Consider the following 7,500-nt stretch of genomic DNA (forward strand, 5'->3'; position numbering starts at 1 on the left):
TATATATATATATATATATATATATATATATATATACATACTGACATGAGAGAGAGAGAGAGAGAGAGGAGAGAGAGAGAGAGAGAGAGAGAGAGAATGAACGTGTCGACAGACAGACCAAAGGAAGCACAGAACGAGTTAATGAAATACGGATCAACACATACGTAGACTTTCGATCTAATGGAACTGAAGTTATACTCATTATATATACTAGCAAACTTACGGGTGCAGAATTGAAAAATTTATATGTACTATTTGTTCAACAATATTAAAATAAGGGCGATTTTTATACATACCTACTACAGAACCTCTTTGTACACAATATTATCAGTTTGTCTACAACTTAATTTCAAGTTGGCAGAGTCAGTTGCTCTGCTCATCGCCACATACAGTTGGCCATGCGTGAACATGGGTGACGGCAGAAACACACCAACACGGTCCAAAGTCTGGCCCTGCGACTTGTTTGCAGTGAATGATAAGGCCAGGTTGATGGGAAACTGCCTGCGCCATAACTGGAATGGAAACTGGTTGTCCGAAGGCATCAGAGGAATCCGGGGGATGAACAGACGTTTGCCGGTGTGAGGGCCCGTTGCTATCACTGCTTCGATGACGTGGGAGTTTAGCTCCATGACGGTGTACCTCGTTCAGTTGCAATGTCCATTGGCAGGATCGAAATTCTGAAGCAACATTACCGGGCAGTACTTCTTCAACGTTATTTTGTGCACTGGCAGTCCCGCTGGATTTAAGTTATTCAAAAAATCTTGCGGATATTGATGATAATTTTCATCTTCTATTGTGTCCGAGCTGAAATACTCGCGACTTTCTCCAGGGAAGTTGTACAGAAATTATGTATGAAAAATCGTAAAGTAACTAAGTCTACAGGAATAACCAGAAACAGCTCAGTTTCAGGGAATCCCTTCTCACCCCCATCCCCTACAAAGGAGGGGGTTAGGTTGGATGAAACCCCATTACAAACCATCTTACGGGTCCCCACCATAACCCTGCCAAGTTTCATGCCCATCTGACCAGCCGTTTGGCCGTGATTGAATGACAGACAAACAGACAGACATTACACCCATTACGATGGGTGATAAAATACGGGCGCAGAAGTGAAAAATTTATATGTACTATTTGTTCAACAATATTAAAATAAGGGCGATTTTTATACATACCTACTACAGAACCTCTTTGTACACAATATTATCAGTTTGTCTACAACTTAATTTCAAGTTGGCAGAGTCAGTTGCTCTGCTCATCGCCACATACAGTTGACCATGCGTGAACATGGGTGACGGCAGAAACACACCAACACGATCCAAAGTCTGGCCTTGCGACTTGTTTGCAGTGAATGAGAAGACCAGGTTGATGGGAAACTGGTTGTCCGAAGGCATCAGAGGAATCCGGGGGATGAACAGACGTTTGCTGGTGTGAGGGCCCGTTGCTATCACTGCTTCGATGACGTGGGAGTTTAACTCCATAACGGTGTACCTCGTTCCGTTGCAGGATCGAAATTCTGAAGCAACATTACCGGGCAGTACTTCTTCAATGTTATTTTGTGCATGGCAGTCCTGATGGATTTAAGTTATTCAAAAAATCTTGCGGATATTGACGATAATTTTCATCTTCCATTGTGTCCGAGCTGAAATAGTCGCGACTTTCTCCGGGGAAGTTGTACAGAAATTATGTATGAAAAATCGTAAAGTAGCTAAGTCTAAGGGAATAACCAGCCTCGTTTCACGGCCAGAAACAGCTCCGTTTCAGGGAATCCATTCTCACTCCCACCCCCTACAAAGGAGGGGGTTAGGTTGGATGAAACCCCATTACAAACCATCTTAGGGGTCCCCACCATAACCCTGCCAAGTTTCATGCCCATCTGACCAGCCGTTTGGCTGTGATTGAATGACAGACAGACAGACATTATGCCCATTATAGTATGATGATATATATATATATATATATATATATATATATAATATATATTATATATATATATATATATATAATGTGTTTGTGTGTGTGTGCGTGTTGGCAACAGTCAGTACTAACTTTTCCATTAATACTCTGTACCATCGCTCTCATATACATACACAGTATTTACATATATATATATATATATAATATATATATATATATATATATATATATATATATATATAAAACATAATGTAACCTATATCAACTCAGAAAAACTGAAGCAGAACATATACGAGACAATAACAGGGTTGGTTAAATAGGGGAGCAGACCGAAAAAAAACTATATTAGTGAGAAAAATTATACGAAATGAGAGAGAAAATTGAGGTTTACCTCTTAATATATATGAAACTGCCTCGTACTCTCGACTCCCTAAGCAGGCATCTTTAGTGATTATTCCCCTTTTAGCCCTAAAATAGCAAACTTCTTCCCCAAATAAATAAATAAATGAATAAATAAATAAATAGATAAATAAATGAATCCCGAAAACTTTTCCACGAAAAGTTTGCTTCTCTCTACGGCTAAAAGAAGGAAAAAAACAACAATAAAAAATAAAATATAAAAGGAAAAACAGAAAGGAGACCATCTCGTAAATTGCATAGTAACACAGGCGCCTCAGAGCCACATTCGTATCAGGAACAAGCTTGACGACGACGACAAGAATGTGACTCATTTCGCTGAGAGGAATTCCAGCCAAAATGAAAGTAAGTCAAAATGAGCTTCTGTGGGATGGAGAGGGAACTCGCTTTTCTAGATGGTATATTCATAGTGTCAATCTAATATTTAGTGAGATTGCTATATTAAGTATAATGATAACGCCAATCTAAAATTGGGTGAGAATGCTATATTAACTATAGTCATTATGCCAATCTAATATTTGGTGAGAATGTTATATTAACTATAGTGTGATAGTGCCAATGTAATATAGGGTGAGAATGCTATATTAAGTATACTGATAATGCCAATCTAATATTTGATGAGAATGCTATATCAACTATAGTGATAATCCCAATCCAATATTTGGTGAGAATGCTATATTGACTATAGTGATAGTGCTAATCAAATATTCGGTGAGAATGTTATATTAACTATAGTGATAGTGCCAATCAAATATGCTATATTAACTATAGTGATAGTGCCAATCCAATATTCGGTGAGAATGCAATATCAACTATAGTGATAATGCCAATCTAATATTCGGTGAGAATGCTATATTAAGTATAGTGATAGTGTCAATCTAATATTCGGTGAGAATGCTATATTAAGTATAGTGATAAAACAAAGAAAAATATTTAAAGGTTTAATACAAAGTGGCCAATTAACATCAAAGTAAAGACACAGTTTACTAGACTCTCACTTGGAGATGCAACACGCATCATGAGTATGCACGCTGCCCATGAGCCCACGTCAGCTCATGTAAGACTTAGTGCACCCAAGGCAATGGTCACTGATAACTCAGCATGTAGACCTTCGAACTCTCCCTAATCTCAAGCCTTACTTCAAGGCCTTGATTTCTGAGCGACAATATAACTATCTCGATCTATTCGAGGTATTCAAATGAAAATTGATATCAGAAAAAAAGCTAAAATACTGTGACATCAATCACAATTATAAATTTAAAAGTAAGCCATCGAATGGATACTTCCTTGAAATTAAATCAAATTCCGACCGTACATGAAGGTGTTTTAACGTTAACATAATTATGTCCCAATAAGCAGCTACTTATGCAAATGTACTATTTTTAAATGCTGGAATTGGAGAAGGCCTGTGTTCTATGGGTGACTTCCCTGTAATCGACTGATGAATAGTTTATTGCGTATATTGACGTTGATTGGATGGCGTTATCTATTCATATTAACCAACGACTCTCTTACAATTTTAATGGGTGGATGCGGGTGGGGTGAGGATACCAATATGTGAAAGATCAAACCGGTTTTTCAATGATAAAATTTACAAGCATTTGCAATAACTTCCACCAATTCGGTGTTAGGTGGCAAAGGTGGCCATGCGCTCTCTCTCTCTCTCTCTCTCTCTCTCTCTCTCTCTCTCTCTATCTCTCTCTCTCTCTCTGTGCATAAATTTCTAATAAATGGTACAAAAATCCTGAATGAAATAAAACCAGATGATAACAGAGAGAGAGAGAGAGAGAGAGAGAGAGAGAGAGAGAGAGAGAGATTTGTCGTTAGGCTCGCATCATAAGTGTCAATAACAAAAAAATATTTAATTAGGAAAGTACGACAAAAAAGAATTAGCCTTATGCTGACATCATATGGCGACGTCAAAGGAACAGATGCAAACATTCTTTTAAACAGAGAAAGTTTCTGGTAGGATGAGAGAGAGAGAGAGAGAGAGAGAGAGAGAGAGAGAGAGAGAGAGAGAGAGATATCATACTTAATATTTCTTTTTGAATAGGGTTAAAGTCCATGTTGGTTAAAATGTTACAGAGAGAGAATCATTCCCTGAAGTAATATCGCAAACTCATTACTTGATATAAAACTTCTTCACCATAATATGAAATGGAAAAATTAAATTGAAAGCAATGAATCATATATTAAAAACCTTTTAAAAGATTTTTCCCTCACGCATAAGTTGTAAACATTATTTTCCTAATGTTTAACGTAAATTAAAACGCGCTAAAATCTACGGTCAAATAGAGCCTTGTCTCACCAACACAAATTAAAATAAATACGCTATTTAACATAGGCTGTTTCACATGCACATTATTTAGTTTTTCCCATTTTCATTCTAATAAATAAAGCATAAATATCCTATCCTAAAATTCCTGTTTCTTTAACTGAACGCGAAACACCTTTTTCAGACCTTTTTAGGCTTTTCCATTGGGCTTTCCTACACCCTAAACAAGAACAAGAACAATTGCAATAACAAGTAAAGTAGTTTGTAGGCTTACTCCCCGAGTAAGCGAAATCTTTTGGAGTTACTTAATATTGCTTTGTTTTCTGTTAAAGCAAAATGAGAATTTCCACTGAATCGACACACACACACACACACACACACACACACAGCTCGGTCGCATCCATACTGGATGGGTGACCTATATCATGATATATCGTTCGGGGTCAAGTGGACGACGTAACTGGGCTGCCAGTCTGACCACCAAGAGCATAAATTTCATCCCCAGAATGACGACCAGAGACAAACAGAACGAAGTCCATTAACAATACAAAACGTGCGAATGGCTTGGGTCATGGCCTGGGTCGTCTAAAACCGATGGGCATATAACAGGCTAACACGCGCATGCGTACATACACACACGCTGCAACATACACACACGCTGCAATTTCAGTAAAGGAAGGTTGAAAAAAAAAATACCAGGAAATATATAGAGATGAGAAAAGAAGAACTCTGTTTAGTTAAATGACTTCCCAAATAAAGCTGTGCCCAGGGGGTGAACATGTCGTTCCTTATTCAAGCGCAAAATGGCCTCTTGGGCTTAAACGGACGAGTAGAAGGGAGGAAGTTTGCTTTTTCGGGAGGAAGTTTGCTTTTTTCTTATCATCCAGAAGAGAGGAAAAGATTCATAAAGTTTTAAACTTTCTTCTTCTTTTTTTTAACGCCTGGCGTTCTCGAGGCTTCATAGCATGGCAACACGGTCAATTTCCCGAGGAAAAGGAAACTTAAAACTACTTCGATTTAGAAAGATTACTTAACATAAATTGTTTAATTCTGGGCATAACTTAACGTTAGTGGAGTCAAGGAGACTCTTTCCTGTGTATATGCAAGAAACATTTCACAAGAAATTTCAATCATAAGAAAATCACACAATTTACAGGAGAGAGAGAGAGAGAGAGAAGAGAGAGAGAGAGAGAGAGAGAGAGAGACCCGGTGCCCTGGTCTACATCGTTGCCAGACGCACAAGTACGGCTAACTTTTACCTTAAATAAAAGAGAAATTACTGCGGCTAGAGGGCTGCAATTTGGTATATTCGACGAGTGGAGGGTGGATGATCAACATGCCAATTTGTAGCCCTCTAGCCTCGGCACAGTTTCTAAGGCGGAAAGACAGACAAAGCCGGCACGATAGTTTTCTTTGCAAAAAAACTAAAAAAAACAGTATACTTCAAGGAATGCCACTGCAAATGACAAGCCCATCTAAGGCTCAAGAGCAAAGAGGTTTTCTACAATCAGACGAAAACATAAAAATCTCTCGTCAGCAGGAGGGAATATGACTTATGAACAGGACGTTGAAAAGGACTTTCAGACCTGTGGATGACGAAGTTGGAGTTCGCACAAGTAGGTCGATTTATGAACTGAGACATAATTCTCGAAGCATAAATCTCAAGAGTGATATAATTTTCCGCTCACAAAGTGGATTGTAATTCTGATTTATGAGACGGCGCCACCTCTGCCGACCTAGCGACGGTTCCGAAAGTAAAAAAACACACAAAAAAGTGTGAAATAAAGACGGGTTTTCTTTGAAATGACCGAAATAAGGGAGAGTGGAAATAGTACTAGATATGATAGATATAAGACGAACATTTTACAAACTTTCACTGTGCAGGAGCGTAGCCTCTCCATCCTATTCAGACATAAAACAAATTAGCACTATTATGCTTATAAAAAAATATTATATATATATATATATATATATATATATATATATATAATATATATATATGTATGTATGTATACATATATATATATATATATATATATAATATTATAATTATAATTATATATTATATATATATATAGCTATATATATGATATATAAAATTATTATTATTTACCTTATATATATATATATATTATATGATATTATATAAGCGAATCCCACAAAAGGAGGATGGATAGTCAGAAATCCAAGCGCTTTCGTCTTTACTCAGACACTGTCAAGGAGTTAATGAAGTACAATTAATCAATAGTCTCATAAGGTTATGTATCAAAGATAGTAAATTTTGTTTTAATGGGGAATTTTTTGTACAAAAGTTTGGCATGGCTATGAGTAATCCCTTATCTCCTGTCCTTAGCAATATTTACATGGAATTCTTTGAGACAAAACTCTTACAAAGAATTTTGCCCCAAAAAGTTATTTGGTTTAGATATGTGGATGATGTCTTCTGTATTTAGCCAGTTCACGAAAATCTCCAGGAATTCCTTAATAATCTCAATAATTTAGTCCCTTCTATAAAATTTACTGTAGAGGAAGAAAGAAATTGTAATTTGAATTTTCTTGATGTAACTGTCCATAGAAATGATAGAAATTTCACCTTTTCAGTCTTTCGAAAATCAACTAACATTGCCTCCTTTGTTCATTACTACTCCAATAACCATCAAAATGTTAGATTCTCTGTTTTTTCTGGGATGTTCCTAAGGGCTTTACGTGTCTGTAGCCCGCAGTTTATTGACGCTGAAATTAAAACTATTTATGATATTGCATTGAAACTTAAATACCCAAGGACTTTTATAGATGTGGCATGGAAAAGAGCTAGAAAAACATTTTATTCAACTAATGACAAACTTGAATTTAGTAAGCATAACATTCTAAAATTACCCTATGATGAAAGGTTT

This window comes from Macrobrachium nipponense, chromosome 13, assembly GCF_015104395.2.
Source record: "Macrobrachium nipponense isolate FS-2020 chromosome 13, ASM1510439v2, whole genome shotgun sequence".
NCBI lineage: Eukaryota > Metazoa > Arthropoda > Malacostraca > Decapoda > Palaemonidae > Macrobrachium > Macrobrachium nipponense.